General features: G+C 36.3%; 1 pseudogene; it reads left to right on the top strand.

Annotated features, from left to right (window-relative positions):
• Window positions 1-211: 211 nt before the first annotated feature.
• LOC128661252 (DET1- and DDB1-associated protein 1-like) lies at window positions 212-644 on the top strand (annotated as a pseudogene).
• Window positions 645-21,160: the final 20,516 nt, after the last annotated feature.

Below are 21,160 nucleotides of genomic sequence, written 5' to 3'. Positions count from 1 at the left end.
ATAAGTGTACTTGGGCCAAATGTGAGTACCCATTTGGCTTTATATTTTTTTTATTGTTTGACATACTGATATACACATGAGGCACTCCTCTTGTCTCCTATTTTATGAGGAATTAAGCTACATACAAATATTAAACTCACCCCAAAGGTTTCTATGTTTTTTATTTCAATACATTTTAAACTGAAGTTGTTTGGATTGATAGAAGTAAAACATGAGAATTAACATTCATCAAAATTATAAACTGAAGGCCGGAGTAGCTGTGAGAAGGCTAAAGAGAGTGGATTTCTTGAAAGGGTTACCTGTCTACAACGAAAGTAACTTTATCAGATTCCATGCAGACTATGTATGCAAAGCATCTAACAGAAAACAGTCAGTTTAACTCCACACAAATTAATATCCTTCTGCCCAAATAATAGTATGAGAAAACAAACATACTTTTATTTTATTTACATCAACAGTGGGACAAAAAGAATTCTGCAAAGAAAAGAGACTAAAAACCATTAGAAATAGGTGAAACCTCTACCCCTCCTTGAAAGATCACTCGGAAAGATAGCCAAATAATAAATGAAGACACAAACTCCAACCACCTTTCCCCTTTCTTGGTGTCCTATCCTTACTACACAGGAGCTCCCTGCAATGTGTGAGGGGGAGGAATGTGGATGTCACTGCCTTTTCGATATTTCACAATCCGTCTCCCCAGGCCCATGCAACACATTTTTCTTTTGATCTCATAGGAGCCAAAAGTGTATTTCTTGAAGATTTGATTTATGCTGTATTGCATACATTTTTGAGAGGATGGAATACCCTTCCTTTTTTTTTAATTACATTTTTTTTTTTAAGTTGGCGCTTCCCCTTTTTTTTATTATCAAACTTGCTTCTTGTTGATTAAACACCATTTTAAAAATCAGGAATATTTTTTTTTTTAAGGTCAGCAAAATACACCTGCAAATGAGGGTTTGGGAAAAAAAAGTCTTGTAATTGGGTCGTAAAGGTCCTCTTTTGCTAATACATTATTGCGCTAGGCGTGAAAACAATATCCTAATTAACACCTTTGCATGCAGTTTGTTTCTACACTTTATAGCAAAACATACATTTTCCTAGGCAGTTGGAATGCTAAGCACTGGTAGTTCTGTTTTCATTTTTTTGATAAAAAAAACTTAGCCATTAGTTATTTTAATTTTGTAATTTTAGTCTATGGTGTATTGTATTTTTTTTACTTTATACCCTACTTAGCTTCTGCACAACATCCAACCAATAGCTTTGGCTAACAATTGGTTGATTATGCTTTGTTTATACTATCAATATTCTGCCCTAGAATAGACTTCTTGACAAAAAAAGAAATGATGTATTAGACTGTTCATATTGTTGTGTATATACGTAGCTAAAGACAACTGTTGATACAGAAAACTTTACATTGTGTGGCAATATATAGGTTCCATCTCAAGTGTTTATATTTTTTGGCTTATAGTCCCTAGAGTAGTGATACAGACATCTGTACAGCCACCAATAATAGATCCTGGAAATGAAGCACTGCTTTGTTCCTCCTTTTATGTTGTTGTTGTATATTTGACTTTGCCTTTATCATTTACCAAGGTCTTTTTGTGAAGAACAACAGCATTGTTATAACGTGTATTTTATGTCATTAAAACACTTTGAAATAAAAAAAAAAATAATTAAAGTTCTAATAAAAAAAATGAAAATGTAATTTTTTCTTTTTTTTTTTAAACATTTCTGTCAATATAAGTGAATGTTGTATTGGTTATTTTAATAGTTTCTTTTAAAAATAAAAATGATTTTATGAATATAAATAATATTCAATAAATTTTAAACATTTAAAACAAAATAAAATTTAAAAATGTGTGCGTTTTGTTTTTTTAAAAACTTTTTTTTATTTTTTTATAAGAAACATTGCAAATAGATATTGTAATGTGAATGTCTTATATTTTTGAAGAGGCATTGTATGAGCTAATTCTAATATGATAAAAATAACATTTTAATCATAAATAGCAAATATTGAAAGTGGATGAGAGCATATATAATCAACCAAAGATAAGAATATTAGTAGTATATATTATTATTATTAATATAATAATCAAAAAATACAAGTGGAATATATAGTGACAGATGAAATCAGTCAGTCAATAACATTGATAATATAAGGTTATTCTTTTTGACCTGTTGATAAGTCAATTACAAATGTATTCTAGTATCTTGTTTCAAATAAACAAGCCTAGTACTGGTTTATCATTATACACAACAAAAAGTTCAAGTATAATAAGAATAAGATTGATTTAAAATTTCCTTTATAATAATCAGGTATAATAATCCTAGAAAAAAAATTATTTGCATTACAGGTATTTTATACAGTATCTCACAAAAGTGAGAAAACCACAAATTTTTTAGTAAATATTTTATTATGTTTTCATGTGTCAACACTGAAGAAATTACACTTTGCTACAATGTAAAGTAGTGAGTGTACAGCCTGTACAACAGTGTAAATTTGCTGTTCCCTCAAAATAATTGAACACACAGCCATTATTGTCTAAATTGTTTGCATAAAAGTGAGTAATGTTCAAATTTGTCCCAATTAGACATTTTCCCTCTCCAGTGTCATTTGACTTTTCAGTGTTACAAGGACTCTGGCGTGAATGGGGAGCATTAGTGGTGTAATCACTTTTGTTGCCAACAGTTTAAACATGTATGGCTGTGTGTTGAGTTATTTTGAGGGGACAGCAAATGTACACTTATACTGGCTGTGCACTCACTACTTTACATTGTAGCAACGTTTCATTTCTTCAGTGTTGTCACATGAAAATATATAATAAAATATTTACAAAAATGTGAGAGGTGTTCTCACTTTTGTGAGATACTGTGTGTGTGTGTGTATATATATATATATATATATATATATATTTCTTTTTCTTTTTTTAAAGTATAGTTTTGCTTATTTTTAAATAACATTGCTCTGATTTTCAGACTCCTATCCAAGCACAACATTTTTATGAGAATGTCAGCCACCTACTACAAATTATTCCTATTTGTGTAAAGAGTATTGTCATATGCAAAACAAGGGGGAGGGGGTGTCTCTTTAATTTTTTTCATCATAAGTAAGGCAATAGAGCAATATGGGAAATTGGATTAGATTACACATATGGTTATAATTGGCACAGTACATTGAACTATAGCTTGCAGAAAATAATACAAGAGGTTTTTTTTGTTTTTATAAAAAAAAATATATCCTTCATAAAAGTTGCACTGTCAACACCATTACACAGTTGTGATTTAGATTACTCATTCCCGAATATTGCCACAGCCATTTAGTATCTCAGTTAAAAAAAAAAATTGCTGGTGGAATTTTATCAAGGATGACTTCTTTACAGAAGATTTATGAGCCTTGTCTTTATGGAGAGAGTGTGCTCTCCAAATCTGGAAGATATCTATGCCAAAAAATCAAAATGATGACCATGAAATTTTGATAAAAGTGTCAAGATGAGCATTGTGGGATTTTTAATTTTAAAATACAAATGTAGAAAACAGATTATTAAATTTATAAGATTTTTAAAAATTTGAACTGAACAATCATAAATAACTATTTTATAAAGTATGATATATCAACATATCATTTTTATTTAATTACTTTTTTTATGTATACTGAATACAATATTTAATAATTATAAACTAATAAACATTAAATTAAAATACTCAAAAAACATAAATATAACTCCAAAAAATATATATCAATTATAATTTGATTTAAAAAAAACAAAAATTAAAAAATAAATATCACAACCAAATATATATATATTTTTTAATAACTTTATTTTCATGAACTCAGTCAGAGATACAGAACAGCAAACATTGTGAGGAATAAAAATTCTCATGAGATACAAAAATAAATTTACATGTTCAGAATTGCATCAAGTCGGGGTGTGAAATACATGGAAGTGTTATCTAACAATCTCCTCGTGAGTTTATTCTTAATTTTTCGAAAACCAACTGGGGGGGAATGGAAGGGGCGGAGTGGGAAGGAACTTGGGGATGTGGAATAAGGTAGAGGTGTTGGATCAAGGAAAGATTGAAAGGGTAGTTGGGGTGGGGAGGGGTTTTACAGTGAGAAGTAGCGAGCATTTAAGAGCACAGTTTCCCACAAAATGACTCCTGTTGCCTTTGTCTAAGAGTCTGTTTCACTATGCCGTTCGTTCTGGAGTGATGTCACTTAGGATCATGGGCAACGTGTAATATTATTCAATTAGTAGTAGTTCACAACTAAAATCTGCCAGGACATCCAACAGGGATATCAAATTAGTAGGAGTTTCATGGATGAGAAACACAAGTCTGTCTAAACATTTTGTAACACACCTAAGAAAAAACCATAATAAACCACAAACTATGAGCTTTATGAGGCTCGACAGAGAGCTAAAGTTATTTTTCTAAAGTACCTCACTGTTAGTGGTAAAGGGGAGAGCCCTCAGAGTCCAACAGCCATCTTTCCAGTGTCCAAACGTCCAGACCACAGCAGCGATACAAGACACATCATAAAGGTTAAGATAAATGTCTAATGCTATGTCAGAGATCAAGGGTTTCTAACGGTCAGGAGCCATTGGCCCTTCATGTGTTCAATCATCAGGTAAGTACTGTTAAGAAAGGGGGCAAGGAGGTGTCAGATCAAGATGCAATAGGTAAGGTTCCAACTTAGTCATGAAATGTTTTACCCTCTTCTCCACGTCCTTTTCAACAAGGAGTTTAGTGTGTACTAGTCGTATGAGTTGGGATATGTGCGGGTGTTTATGGGATATGCAGTGTTTACGTACTAACTTCCTGGCCAGTAGTATTATGGAATTTAAGAAGTGATCCGCAGGGGAAGATTGGGCGGAGCATCTCAAGAAGAAGACCTCTTGTCATGTTAGCCTAGTATGTCTGCTCATGGTTTTTGATAGCCAGAATTGTATCTTTGCCCAAAACTGTAAAATCTTGGGGCAATCCCAAAATAGGCGCAATACATCAGTGTCTGGTAGGGCATTGGGCACACATTTGGCTCGCAGTGCAGATGTAATATAGCTGTGATGCTTGATTTTAAGGTGCGATTCTCTTACTACCGAGGCTAGGCTGACTCGTACCACCCGCTCGAAACTGTCAGTTAAGATGTCGGCGCCTATGTCCGTGTGCATGATACCAGTCCATTTATCGCTCAGGAGTCGTATGACGTGATCAGATGTCTTTTGCATTATTAGGTTGTAGAGATGGAATGGACTCCCTTTTTTGGCCAAAGAACACAGGCTATCTATATGTGTGTGATTCTTAGTGTCAAGTCCGTCAGTTTGAAGCTTGCGCACATAATTGTTACATTGGAGGTATGCAAAAGTGCTGTGGGGAGTGAGGTTATGTTTTTCTTGAAGTGTGGCTAAAGGGTATAGTTTGTTAAAAAGTGGGTCTATGAGTTGCGATACCGAGGTTAAACCTCTCTCTTCCCAAGCTCTGAACATGTGTGGTCATGCCTGGAATGAAGGTTGGATTTCCCTGTAACGGGAGATACTTGGTAATGGTATGAGAGAGACTCCACCACCTGCATAGTCTCGCCCATGCCCTCAGGGGATCTCTAAATAGAATATTGTCTTTGATTTGGGACGGTAATGAGCGAAATTACGGATGCGGTAGGTAGGCTCGGGCCAGGGGATGGGTTAGGCGTGCCTCTAGCTGTTTATTGCCAAACACCGATGTGCCCTCCAACCATTCAAAGATCAGTTTGGTCAGTGTTGACCAGTTATACCACTCCACGTTATGGAGCTTTAATCCTCCCCGACTCGCTGGCATATCCTCTGTTTTTTGCCATTCCATACAAACCCAGAGAATGCTTTATTTACTACATGTATGTCTTTTTACATGAGAAGCGGTAGCCATTGAAGGTGATATAGCAGCTTAGGCATCACTATCATCTTTATTAGGTTTATTCTCCCTGACAGGGGGAGCGGGAGCCTGGACCAGCCAGCCAGTAGGGCCTGAGCCTTCGTGAGCACTGGGGGAATTAGGTTAGGATTTGTATGTAGATATATGCCTAAATATTTAAACGCGCCTGCTGTAATTTTAAGGGGCATTTGAGGTGAATCTTGGCCCACCATGTTCTTCAGGTAGGTTAGCTCCAATTTATCTAGGTTGACTTTGTAGCCTGATATCTCTCCAAATTGGTGAAACATATTAATAAGTTTGGGATTTTCAGTGTTTGGGTTCTAAATATAGAGCAGCAAGTCATCAGCGTATAAGGATAAGTGTGTGGATTGGGAACCAATGCTCACACCCCTCATAGTCTTTCTAAGATGAATTGCCAATGGCTCTATGGCCAGGTTGAAAAGGAGAGGCGAGATTGGGCATCCTTGTTGGGTACCCCTCTCCAGTTGGAAGGATTGAGAGACCTCGCCATTGACTATGACTGATGTGTGTGGGCCCTGATAAAGTATCCGAATAAGATTGTGAAAATCTCCTGTAATTCCGAATTTGTCTAGGGCTGTCAACAAGTGGTCCCATTCCACCCTGTCGAACGCCTTCTCCCCGTCTATTGCGAGGAGACAGGCATCCGGCAGTGAATTAAAATGGTCCACAACCCCGGCTTGTCAGTAGTGTGAGATAATCGCTAGGGTATTGCGAATATTTGTTACCGACGATCAGTGTTTCATAAACCCGGTTCGGTCTCCTTGGATGACACTCCCTACCACCCCAGCTAGACTGTCCGCCTGAATGGCTGTGAAAAGCTTGTAATCATTGTTCAGCAATGATATGGGTCTGTAAGAGGCGGCCAGGGTGGGGTCCCTGTCTGGTTTCGAGATCAGGCATATATGTGCATCCGCAAAGTCCAACGCCGGTTGAGCTGCACCATTTAAGTATGCAGTAAAGGACTGGGCCAGGGGTAAGCTAATTTCGTCCTGAAGCAGTTTGTAGTATTCTATGTGAATTCTATATGGCACCGGGGTCTTCCCAAATTTGGCCTTTTAAATGGGTTTTTGAACTTCCACTGGTGTTATATGTTTATTTAGATGAGACAATTGTTCCTGTTTGAGGGTGGGTGTCTGGATTTGTTTGCAAAATGCATCTTTGTCACTGGGTGCAGCAGCGCGTTTGGTGTAGTGGCCTGTATAGAAACCGAAAAATTTGTCCATTCTGTTTTTATTATCAGTCTGGATAGTCTCATTTGCCCGTATGGAAGATATTAGTGATTTAGGTGTAATTAATTTCACAGCATTTGCCAGTAGTTTCCTTGTCCTGTTCCCAAATCTTTAAAATTGCCCCTGTCTATGGTGTTTGAAGTTTAAGTCTTGTCGGTACAGTGCATCCTCTCTGATTTTCTTACACTCATAGTACTTTAGTCTAGTTTGGTTGGACGTGCTAAGTAGTCATTATATGCTAGGGTGACCGCCGTGCCTGTGTCTGTATCAGCGCATTTACGCTTGGTGTTGTAGTGAGCCGTATAGCTGGTTATGATTACATGCATTACTGCCTTTGAGGCATAGCAAAAAAGTACTGGATTGTCCTGGTGTTGGGCATTAAACCTAATATATTCTGACCATCCTGTTCTCAGGTGTTTTTGGAAGTCTAAATTGTTGTATAGATATGTGGGAAAACGCCAGGTCCCTCGAGAAGGACTGCATGTGGTGAGTTGAAACTCCAACCAAACAGGGGCATGATCTGAGATCAAAATGTCTGCAATATGTGTGCGTTTAATCTGGTTGTTAATTTGTGGAGAGCACAGAAAGTAATCTATCCGTGATAGGGAGCTGTGTTCCTTGGAGATGCAAGTGAAATCCCGATGGGTCAGGTGACGCAATCTCCACAAATCTACGAGGCCTAGGACAGTTTTAAATGCTGCGATGATAACTGTTTCTGTTCTGGATTGACTAGTGTGCTTTCTGATATATTGTGGATCAGTATTGTCAACCTTGCATTCAAGGGGGGTGGCCTAAATTAGTTTAAAGTCACCACCCACCATGAGTGCTTTTTATGCGTGTGGTAGTAAGGCTGCTTGTAAGGTATGCCAGAATTGGGGGAGGGGGTGATGTAAGTTTTTCAAGCTATTATGAACCTGCCTTCAGGATCTATGCTGAGTGTTGAGATCCGGATCGCCAAACCCTTTCTGACCAGTATTGCCACCCCACGCTTGCGGATCTCCGTCGGCGTATAATAGATCTTGCACACCCATCTAACCCTCAGTTTCTCGTGTTCCGTGTCCATCAATTGTGTCTCTTGTAATAGTGCCACGTCTGTGTGCAGACGTTTGAGATGCTGCAGTATGATGCTCCTTTTGGACGGGGATGTTATACCCCTGATGTTCCAGGACACAATCTTTAGGGTTTGGTCCATGGTGTCTGTGATATGAGAGAGAATGTGCAGTAGCTGTCGTGGAGAAGGTCCAGGGACCCAGGCCCCCCTACATGTGAGTCTGAAGGGAATGTCAGTTTATATGTGTAGGCAAGGGACAACTTACGGCTGCTGCAGTCTGGAGGTGAAGATCCGGTGCTGGCTGCCAATTTCTCCGCAGACACCCCCCCAGGACCTAGCAAAGAGGACAAAACAAGGTGAAACAACAACAATTGAAAAGTTGCAATACACAAACATAAATTAATATGAAAAGCTTTGGTTGTAGCAGTGACACCGTATATACATGTTGCAAGGATTCTAGAACCAGAATGGTCATAGGGACCCCCTCCCGCAGATCTACGCAGCCTGGCAGGCAGGGGCGCCCAGGCACCGAGCCTCCACAGAGTGGAAACCAAAGTCACTAGAAGAAACAGGAAAAACCATGACCACCCTGATTGTAAGTAGGCACTGTGTGGCCATTGGGGACCTTTGGGGCAACTGGGAAAGTGGGAACACTGCAAAGTCTTTGAAGGACTAGCAATTTGGACCCCCTGGGGGAGATCCCCGGAATCCTGCAAAGTCTGCAATTGTAACTGTAGTTGTAACTATAACTGGGGAGCCAAGAGTACATATTCAACCCAGGGGGCTGATTTACAGTCATATAAAGCCATTGTAAATTGAGGTTTCAGAAATACAAAAACTAGAAGTAGAAACAAGCGAAGCCTCTCAGCTCTCTCCACCCTTGTCTTCAGGATCCAGATGCTCCTGCAGCTGTTGTGGTGTGAGGAAGATCCTAGGACCCCCTGAGTTAATAAGTCTTAGCTTGGCAGGGTACAAGAGTGATGCCTGTCGACCCTGTGAATGCAGCTTTGAGCACAAGGGGGCAAACTCCTTCCTTTTCCTTGCGACCACAGCTGAGAAGTCCAGGAATATAAGCAGCTTGTGTCCCTCATAAAAGAGGTCTGGTTTGGCTCTGTATGCTAGTTTTTCTTGGTATCGAAGCAGCTTAAAGATGACTTGTCTGGGGCGTTGGTTTGGCCTGGCCTTCAGAGATTCTGGACCTATTCTGTGCGCCCTTTCCACATCAAGTGGTAGGGTTTGTGGGTCGAGGTGCAGCATTTTAGGCAATGTTAGCGCTGTGAATTCAAGTAGATCTTTATTCTTTATTGATTCAGGGACCCCTATAACTCTCAGATTGTTGCAGCGCGACCGGTTCTCAAGGTCGTCAAGTTTTTCTTGTAGCGTGAAATTCTGGCGTTCAAATCTTTGAATAGTGATGGAGGAGGAATGTTGGGTATTCTCTACATCTGAGATCCTCTGTTCTGCTTGCTGTAGGCGGGTAGAGTACTGCCTGATTTCTGTGGTGAGGGTGTCCATGGCCGCCTGCAGGGTCTCCATTTTAGGTTGAAAAAAGGCCTTTAAATCTTGAAGCAGTGTTTGTGAGGTGTCTGGAGTTGGGTCTCTGTCAGGAGGTACTGGAGGATCCATATGGGGTTCTAATGTTAATCTTTGCTTTCTCTCTGCTGATGGGTGTAGCTTGCGTGTCAGAGATATGGAGCTCTACCGGTCTCGATGGCGACCTCTTTGTGCGGGTTATCGTCCCTTATGCAGATCTGCAGGTTGATGGCTGCTTTGCAGATTGCCAATGTGGAGCCCCGCCGGAATCCAAGATGGCGCTGACTGGCCAGTCTCCCTTCTCTCCTATCGCACCTCCGGTGGCAAGGGCTGATGCAAAGTGCCATTCACGCAAGGTATTCAGTTGGGGATAAGTTGGGAGAAAGTGCCCAACAAGAATTATACGTGGGGGGGAAGCCAGACAGCACCTTAATTCTTTGTTTTTAGCCCTATAGTGCCGGAGCTCTGTGCTGGTGCTGCCGCTTCTTAGATCCCCCCACCGGAAGTCAACCAAATATATGTTTAAAAATATATTTATTACATAATAAATGTATTAAATAATTGAAAAAAATATATATCAACTTTATTTTTTCCTTGTTTTTTTTTAAATTAATTTTTTTCAAAATTAAAATAAAAAAAAATGTATTTACAATTTTTTTTGAGGGGTTTAAAAAAAAAATAATTAGTCCAATTCAATATATATATATATATGTGTGTGTAAAATAATCAAATCATAAAAATTTCAATATTATACAATATTTTTAGATATTTTTTGGAAAACGTGATTTATGTTTTTCAATTAATTTTTTTTTACTTGCAATTGGTGTTGACGCAATATTAGGTGGAAGCAAGTCATTTCTACTTACCCATGAATGTTCAATGTCCCCACATACAATTTTTAAAACGTCCGTAATCATTGGGAAAACATAATCTTTTCTCATAGGTTGATAAATTGGTCTTACTTTCCATTCTTTTTTTGATTTTGGGAAAAAAAAGTCTTGAATTTTAGCTCTCCAAGACTTCCGGAAGATGTTTTTGGAAATTGTATTACTTCTTGAACTCTATCAACATTATTATTGTTTGCTAGAATTGCTAATTTAGTTCTGGCCTCCATGGCATCCATCTTAAAATGAATACGTTTTGTTCTGTATTTTAAAACTAGACTATGGAAAACTTCCAAGTTTCCAGTATGACAAAACTTTGACAAATGTTTACTGTCACTTTCAATTTGTGAATTACAAACAACAGAACTTAATTCTCTCATTGAATGGCTCTCTTTACTGAGCCATTTTCTTTTCCTTTTATCATCTTCGTTTAAAACTTCATGTTTACAAGAATTAAAAGAAGTTTCCCCATGCCAGCTGTGGATATTAACAATATGAAAAAGTACTGATTTCCAAATTTCAAAAAAAAACTCATCATTACCTTTGGATAACATGCTAGAAGTCCATAAATGGTTCACTATAGCAGGAACCCAAGGAGTTAATTCTGAACATGATTTTTTTCTACTAATAGCTAGTAATTTCTTCCTCAGGTTCTTGCTATAGTGCCAAATATCATATTGATGAGAAATATTTTCATATTCCTCTCTCATGATTTTTTTAATTGATGGATGTCTATCAGTTGCAACTATAACAACAAGTATACCTTCATTTAATATAGAATTTAAACATTGTCGAAATGCTTTCGCTTCCATTGCCACAGATGATGATGACTCTGTCACTTGTACAATTTTAAAATCAATTATTTTTTTTGTAGTTTCTTCCGTCATTGTATATGTACAATATTTTGCTGAAAAACCTGGACTATCACATTGTCCGTCTCCAGACAATGTTATAGGCCTTCTTTTTAATGATTCCATGGTCTTTGTTTTTTCATTTATCCAATGTAGGTCAATTGTTGGAAATAAATATGTTTTTTGAATTTTATAATAAGTTTGTTTTGATATAAACTGTAATCCCATAAAATAGGCTAATTCATCAATTTTATCAAAATTATTCCCACTAAAAAGAATGGAAGCAGACGTGAGGATTTTTCCAACAGGCATTCTGCCAATTAGTGGTTGTGATGTCCATAAAGTATTTATGTGACCTTGAAGACATTCTCCACTTACAATAAGACAGCTTCCAAGTTCTCTTTTAAATAATGAAATGATAGGTGATTCACATTTTGGATACAATTTACAAGGAATAAGTTTGAGAAGTTCTTCTAAACAACTCTCAAAAACAAAGTATTTTTTTTCTTCAACATAATCTTCCATAGTAGGTTGTATATTAACAATATTTTCATCAATACTTTGTATTGTTGTTTCCGGGCTATAATTTGGGTCTTTAATTATTGAATCAATATATCTATCATCTGAAACTATAGTTGTGTCCATAGAAATATCTAAATATTGGTCGTTCTGATTAATTGATGTAACATCAGAATCATTTTCTGGTAAAAAAATATTTTCTTGATTACTTTCAATTACTAATCTTCAAAATATGTTTGAAACAGTAAGATCTGTTTGTTGTTCAGAAGATTTTTTTTGATCTTCATTTAAAGTTTTCAAAAAAGAATTTGAATTACTTGCAATATCATTTCTAACATCGCCCATAGTCCAAGTGTATTTATCTGACATTTGTGGTACTGTAGCTGTAGATTTATTTTTTTTCCCAAACATTGAGTTTGTTTGTGTTTTTGAACTCAAAGTCGAATAAAAAGGATCGAATTGCGTACTTTTATCTTTTTTTTCAATTTTTGTTGCAGTTATACTATCTACTAATAAAGTATTTATATTTCTTCCACAACCGGTACATAAATTACATGGTATATTTTCAAATTTTGGATTTGAGGAATCATTCAAATCAATAACTTTATGTATTGGAATTCCTTTATCTAATGAAATTAGAATTTTTTTACTATGGATGAATTGTTTGTTAGAATCAGTATTAGAAGGTATTTCTTCTAGAGTATAATTTGTAAATATTGATGGTATTGAAGTAGTTTTTAGGTATTTTCGAACACCATGTGTATAGTAATCAGATTCTATAAAATGTCGAGAACACATTCTATATATGTCGTTTTTGTTTGTTTCGAATACTTTATCAGTCATTTTATCTAAATTGTTTGCATATTGACCAGTTTGAAATAACCATTGACGAATCCGAATTCTCTCTTTAGGGAACACATGTAAAGAAACTTCATAATTTGATCGACTCTTTCTAGTTGAGCTGGAACAATTTTCTACTATACATTTTGACATGTTTTTTCTGCAAATTAAAAACATTTTTTAAATTTTTTTTAAGTAATTTCAATCAAATTAAAAATATATAATGTTAATACAATTTACAATACATGAAAAGTTCATTTTTCAAAATAAAAATTCAGTATAAACTAAAGGAAAAGATTTAAAATAAATATTTTTATATATATAAATATTCATATAAATATTCATATTTTAAAAAACTAAATAAACCAATCTATATTTTAAAAATGAAAAACATAATTTATGTAAGAACTTACCTGTTAAATGTATTTATTTCATATTGCCAAGAGTCCATGAGCTAGTGACGTATGGGATATACAATCCTACCAGGAGGGGCAAAGTTTCCAAAACCTTAAAATGCCTATAAATACAACCCTCACCACACCAACAATTCAGTTTAATGAATAGCCAAGCAGTGGGGTGATAGAAAAAGGAGTAAAAAGCATCAAAAAGGAATTGGAAATAAAATTGTGCTTTAAACAAAAAATCATAAACATCATAAAAAGGGTGGGTCTCATGGACTCTTGCCAATATGAAAGAAATGAATTTATCAGGTAAGTTCTTACATAAATGATTTTTTCTTTCATATAATCGGCCATGAGCTACAGATGTATAGGATAGTAATACCCAAGATGAGGAACTCAACAGAAGAGTCACTAGAATTGGAGGGATAAAAATAACAGCCATTTTCCAAAGAAAAAATGAATCCACAAACAAGAATATAAGGTTATTCTAATAAATGAAAAAGTAAAAAAAAAACCTAAAAAATAAGCCTGAGGAAACAAACTGAAACAGCTGTCTTAAAAACTTTTCTAAGAAAAAATGCTTCAAAAAAAGCAAATACATAAAAAAGTAGAATTTAGTAAAAGTATTCAAAGAAGACTAAGTTGCTGCTTTGCAAATCTGATAAACTAAAACTTCATTGTTAAAAGCCCAGGAAGTAGAGACTGATCTAGTAGAATGAGCTGTAATTGTCTAAGGCGGGGCCGTAAACAAATCCAAATAAGCCTAATGAATCAAAAGCTTGAAACCAAGATGCCAAGGAAATTGAAGAAGCCTTCTGACCTTTCAAAGAACCATAAAAAAAGACAACAAAAATACTAGAAGTCTTCCTGAAATCTTTAGTAGCTTCAACATAATATTTCAAAACTCTTACAACATCTAAAGAATGTAAGGATCTCTCCAAATAATTTTTATGATTAGGACACAAAGAGGAAACAACAATTTCTCTACTAATGTTGTTTGAATTCACAACCTTAGCTAGAAATTTAAATGAAGTCTGCAAAACTTCCTTATCCTGATTGAAAATCAGAAAAGGAGATTCACAAGAAAAAGCAGATAATTTGGAAACTCTTCTAGCAGAAGAGATTGCCAAAAGGAACAACACTTTCCAAGAAAGTAGTTTAATGTCCAAAGAATGCATAGGTTCAAACGGAGGAACCTGCCAAGCCTTCAAAACCAAATAAAGACTACAAGGAGGAGAGATTGATTTAATGACAGGCTTGATACGAACTAAGGCCTGTACAAAACAATGAATATCAGGAAGTATAGCAATCTTTCTTTGAAATAAAACAGAAAGAGAAGACATTTGTCCCTTCAAGTAACTTGCAGACAAACCTTTAGCAAAACCATCCTGAAGAAACTGTAAAATTCTAGGAATTCAAAAAGAATGCCAGGAGAATTTATGAAAAGGACACCATGAAATATGTCTTTCAAACTCAATAATAAATCTTACTAGAAACAGATTTACGAGCCTGCAACATATCATTGACTCAGAGAAACCTCTATGACTAAGCACTAAGCAATCAATTTCCATACCTTTAAAAATTAAACGATTTGAGATCTTGATGGAAAAATGGTCCAAGAGACAGAAGATCTGGTCTTAAAGGAATTGGCCAAGGTTGACAACTGGACATCTGGTCAAGATCCGCATACCAGAACCTGTGAGGCCATGCTGGCGCTACCAGAAGCACAAATGATTGTTATATAATGATCTTGGAAATTACTCTTGGTAGAAGAACTAGAAGCGGGTAGATATAAGCAGATTGGTAACACCAAGGAACTGCTAATGCATCCACCGCCTCTGTATGAGGATCCCTAGACCTGGACAGGTACCTGGGAAGTTTCTTATTTATATGTGAAGTCATCAAATATATTTCTGGAAGACCACAAATCTGAAAAAAAAAAAATCGGGATGGAGCGACCACTCCCCAGGATGTAAAGTCTGATGGCTGAGATAATCCACTTCCCAAATGTCTACTCATGGAATATCTATCGCAGAAATTAGACAGGAGCTGGATTCCGCCCAAGAAAGTATCTGAGACACTTCTTTCATAGCTAGGGGACTGTGAGTTCCAGCCTGATGATTGACATATGCCACAGTTATGATATTGTCTGTCTGAAAACAAATGAACGGTTCTATCTTCAACAGATGCCAAACCTGAAGAGCCCTGAAAATAGCACAGAGTTCTAAAATATTTATTGGTAACCTCGCCTCTTGTGATTTCAAAAAAACACTTGTGCTGTCTGAGATCCCCATACAGCTTCCAATCCTGAAAGACTTAAATCTGTTTTGATCACAGTCTAGGTTGGATGAAACTTGAACTATACGGTGGTGATTTAACCACCAATTTAGAGAAATTTGAACATTTGGATCTAAGGATATTTATTGTGATATCTTTGTATAATCCCTGCACCATTAATTCAGCATACAAAGCTGGAGATGTCTCATATGAAAATGAGCAAAGGGGATCACGTCCGATGCAGCAGTCATGAAACCTAAAACCTCCATGTACATAGCTACTGAAGGGAATAACTGAGACTGAAGGTGCAGACAAGCTGCTACCAATTTCAAACGTCTCTTGTCTGTTAGAGACAGAGTCATGGACACTGATTCTATCTAGAAACCTAAAAAGGTGACCCTTGTCTGAGTAATCAAGGAACTTTTTGGTAAATTGTACCTCCAAAGATTTCTTTGAAGAAACAACACTAGTTGATTCATGTTAGATTCAGCAGAATGTAAAGACTGATTAGTATGTATATTAGCCAAAATATTGTCACGAGGTATAACAGGAGTAGGTACAGACTCCTCCTTGGACAGAGGCGAAAATTGGCAAGAGAGGTCATCAACCCTAACATTCTTACTACCAGGCAGGTAAGATACCACATAATTAAACAGAGTCAAAAATAGTGCCCATCTGGCCTTTTGTTGCGACAAATGTTTTTCTTCAGATAGATAAGTTAAATTCTTGTGGTCAGTAAGAATGAGCACTGGTACGCTAGTACCCTTGAGAAGATGCCTCCATTCCTTGAGTGCCAAAATTATGGCCAGAAATTCCCTGTCACAAATTTCATAATTACACTTCGCTGGAGAGAATTTCTTAGAGAAGAAACCGCACAGCTGCAAGGAATCGTCAGGCGTAGGACATTGAGACAAGAAGGCACCTACTCCAGTCTCAGACGCATCGACCTCAAGATATCGTCCAAATAAGGAAACACCTCAATACCCATTTTTCTGATTACAGAGTGTAGGACACCTAGAACCTTTGAAAAGATTCTTGGAGCTGTCGGTAGGTCTAATGGAAGAGCAACAAATTTTAAATGCTTGTCTAGAAAAGAGAATCTCAGAAACCGATAGTGGTCTGGATGAATCGGAATATGAAGATATACAACCTGTAAGTCTATCGTGGACATATAATGCCCTTGCTGAACAAAAGGCAGAATAGTCCTTATAGTCACCATTTTTAAATTTGGAACTATTACAAAACGGTTCAAAATGTCCAGATCCAGAACTGGCCTGAACAAATTATCTTTCTTTGGGACAATGAATATATTTGAATAAAACAACAATCCCTGTTCCTGAAACGGAACTGGTATGATTATCCTGGAAAGCTCCAGGTCTGAAACACACTTCAGAAAATCCAGAGCCTTTACTAAATTTGCTGGGATACATGAGAGAAAAAATGTTCTCACAGGAGGTCTTACTCTGAATCCAATTTGGTACCCTTTAGAGTCAATACTCTGAATCCATTGATTTTGGACATAATCTACCCAAATCTTTTGGAATAATCTTAATCTGCCTCCTACCAGCTGAGCTGGAATGAGGGCCGCACCTTCATGCAGACTTGAGGGCTGATTTTTGTTTCTTAAAAAGCTTGGATTTAGTCCAATTTGAGGAAGGCTTCCAATTGGAAGCAGATTCTTTTGGGGAAGGATTGACTTTCTGTTCCTTATTCTTTTAAAAAGAACGAAAACGATTAAAAGCTTTAAATTTACCCTCAGGTCTTTTATCCTGAGGATAAAAAACTCCCTTCCCCCCAGTAACAGTTGAAATAATTGAATCCAACCAAATAACTTATTACCTTGGAAAGAAAGAGATAGTAATCTAGACTTAGATACCATTTCAGCATTCCAAAATTTAAGCCACAAAGCTCTTCTAGCTAAAATAGCTAAAGACATAGATCTGACATCAGTTTTGATGATATCAAAAATGGCATCACAAATAAAATGATTAGCATGTTAAAGCAAGCGAAAAATGCTAGACAAATCAGGATCAGTTTCCTATTGCGCTAAACTTTCCAACCAAAAAGTTGATGCAGCTGCAACATCAGATATAGAGATGGCAGGCCTGATGAGATGACCAGAATATAAATAAGATTTCCTTATATAAGATTCAAGTTTCCTATCTAAAGGGTCTTTAAAAGAAGAACTACCTTCGATGGGAATAGAAGTTTAGCAAGAGTACAGGGAGTGCAGAATTATTAGGCAAATGAGTATTTTGACCACATCATCCTCTTTATGCATGTTGTCTTACTCCAAGCTGTATAGGCTCGAAAGCCTACTACCAATTAAGCATATTAGGTGATGTGCATCTCTGTAATGAGAAGGGGTGTGGTCTAATGACATCAACACCCTATATCAGGTGTGCATAATTATTAGGCAACTTCCTTTCCTTTGGCAAAATGGGTCAAAAGAAGGACTTGACAGGCTCAGAAAAGCCAAAAATAGTGAGATATCTTGCAGAGGGATGCATCACTATTAAAACTGCAAAGCTTCTGAAGCGTGATCATCGAACAATCAAGCGTTTCATTCAAAATAGTCAACAGGGTCGCAAGAAGCGTGTGGAAAAACCAAGGCGCAAAATAACTGCCCATGAACTGAGAAAAGTCAAGCGTGCAGCTGCCAAGATGCCATTTGCCACCAGTTTGGCCATATTTCAGAGCTGCAACATCAATGGAGTGCCCAAAAGCACAAGGTGTGCAATACTCAGAGACATGGCCAAGGTAAGAAAGGCTGAAAGACGACCACCACTGAACAAGACACACAAGCTGAAACGTCAAGACTGGGCCAAGAAATATCTCAAGACTGATTTTTCTAAGGTTTTATGGACTGATGAAATGAGAGTGAGTCTTGATGGGCCAGATGGATGGGCCCGTGGCTGGATTGGTAAAGGGCAGAGAGCTCCAGTCCGACTCAGACGCCAGCAAGGTGGAGGTGGAGTACTGGTTTGGGCTGGTATCATCAAAGATGAGCTTGTGGGGCCTTTTCGGATTGAGGATGGAGTCAAGCTCAACTCCCAGTCCTACTGCCAGTTTTTGGAAGACACCTTCTTCAAGCAGTGGTACAGGAAGAAGTCTGCATCCTTCAAGAAAAACATGATTTTCATGCAGGACAATGCTCCATCACACGCGTCCAAGTACTCCACAGCGTGGCTGGCAAGAAAGGGTATAAAAGAAGAAAATCTAATGACATGGCCTCCTTGTTCACCTGATCTGAACCCCATTGAGAACCTGTGGTCCATCATCAAATGTGAGATTTACAAGGAGGGAAAACAGTACACCTCTCTGAACAGTGTCTGGGATGCTGTGGTTGCTGCTGCACGCAATGTTGATGGTGAACAGATCAAAACACTGACAGAATCCATGGATGGCAGGCTTTTGAGTGTCCTTGCAAAGAAAGGTGGCTATATTGGTCACTGATTTGTTTTTGTTTTGTTTTTGAATGTCAGAAATGTATATTTGTGAATGTTGAGATGTTATATTGGTTTCACTGGTAAAAATAAATAATTGAAATGGGTATATATTTGTTTCTTGTTAAGTTGCCTAATAATTATGCACAGTAATAGTCACCTGCACACACAGATATCCCCCTAAAATAGCTAAAACTAAAAACAAACTAAAAACTACTTCCAAAAATATTCAGCTTTGATATTAATGAGTTTTTTGGGTTCATTGAGAACATGGTTGTTGTTCAATAATAAAATTAATCCTCAAAAATACAACTTGCCTAATAATTCTGCACTCCCTGTAGAAATAGACCCATCAACGTTGGGGATCTGTTCCAAAAACTTTTCAAAAAACTGGCAAAGAATATGATTTTTTAAACCTTGAAGAAGGAATAAAAAGTAACAGGCCTATTCCATTCCTTAGAAATCATATCAGAAATAGCATCAGGAAATGGAAAAAAAATCTGTAGTAACTACAGGAGATTTATAAACGTTTAATAGTTTTAATATCAAGAGGACTAGTTTCCTCAATATCCAATGTAATCAACAGCTCTTTTAAAAAGGAACAAATATACTCCATTTTAAATAATTAAGTAGATTTGCCAGTGTCAATATCCGAGGTAGGATCTTCTGAATCAGATAGATCCTCGACAGTGGAGTATAATTCAGTATGTTGTTGGTCATTTGAAATTTCATCACCCTTATGAGACGTTTTAAAAGACAATTTACATTTATTAGAAAGCGGAATAGCAGACAAAGCCTTCTGAATCGCATCATCAATAAAAATCTTTTATATTTACAGGTATATCATGAACATTAGATGTTGAAGGAACAACAGGTATTGTACTAGTACTGATGGATACATTCTATGCATGTATAAGCTTATCATGAAAACTATTACATACCACAGCTGAAGATATAATCAACACAAATTTACAACAGATACACTTAGCTTTGGTAGAACTGTTATCAGGTCACAGGGTCCTAACAGTGGTTTCTGAGACATCAGATTGAGACATTTTGCAAATGTAAGAGAAAAAACAACAAAGAGAGAAAGATAGAGGAGGGAAAAGTGAAGTAAAAAAAGAGAAAGGGAATTGAAAAAAAGAAATGGAGAGAGGGAAATAGCAAATCTAATTTTTTTTCTAAAATTAATATAAAATAACAAAATTAAAAAATACTTAAAAATAACTAGATCAAGATGTTTGAGTATATAATAAAATGTAACAATATAAACTTCAAAGAATGAATAAATTGGTCCAAATGCTATAACTCTGCTTTATAAATACTTCTATTTAGATGAAGAAGAGACAAAACAATTTTTAATTATTATGTTTATTAATTTAAAAAAAAGGTAAGTATGTGAAAGAATGTCTGTAATAAGAGTGCTTATGCGTGCAAAAGATGGTTTTCTGTAATGAGAGAGTGAATATGTGACAGAAAGTTTGAAAAAAAAGTATTCTAGGAATACAATGTTATGTATGTAGTGTTATGCTAAAGAAAACGGAAGAGAGAGAAACAGAAAGATGAGTGGATGAGAGAGAGAGAGAGATCAAAAAAAGAGAGAGAGAAAAAAAAACAAAGAGAGAAAGATAGGTGAGGGGGAAAAAAGAGAAAGGGAATTGAAAAAAAAGATGGAAATGGAGAGAGGGAAATACCAAATCAAAATTGTTTTTTTATTTTTAAATTAATATAAAATAACAAAATTTAAAAATACTTAAAATAACTATATCAAGATGCTTGAGTATACAATAAAATGTAACAATATAAACTTCCAAGAATAAATTAATTGGTCCAAATGCTATAACTCTGCTTTATAAATATTTCTATTTAGACGAAGAAGATACAAAACAATTTTTAATTATTATGTTTATTATTTAAAAAAAAAGGTAAGTGTGAAAGAATGTCTGTAATAAGAGTGCTTATGTGTGCAAAAGATGGTTTTCTGTAATGAGAGAGTGAATATGTGACAGAAAGAAAGAAAAAAAAGTATTCTAGGAATACAATGTTATGTATGTAGTGTTATGCTAAAGAAAACGGAAGAGAGAGAAACAGAGAAAGATGAGTGGATGAGAGAGAGAGAGATAAAAAAAGAGTGAGAAAAAAAAAAAAAGAGAGAAAGATAGGTGAGGGGGGGGGGAAGAGAAAGGGAATTGGAAAAAAAAGAA

This window comes from Bombina bombina, chromosome 1 (assembly GCF_027579735.1).
Source record: "Bombina bombina isolate aBomBom1 chromosome 1, aBomBom1.pri, whole genome shotgun sequence".
Classification (NCBI taxonomy): Eukaryota; Metazoa; Chordata; class Amphibia; order Anura; family Bombinatoridae; genus Bombina; species Bombina bombina.
The sequence above is the reverse complement of the archived record's forward strand: the minus strand, read 5'-3'. Positions and strand labels throughout refer to the sequence as shown.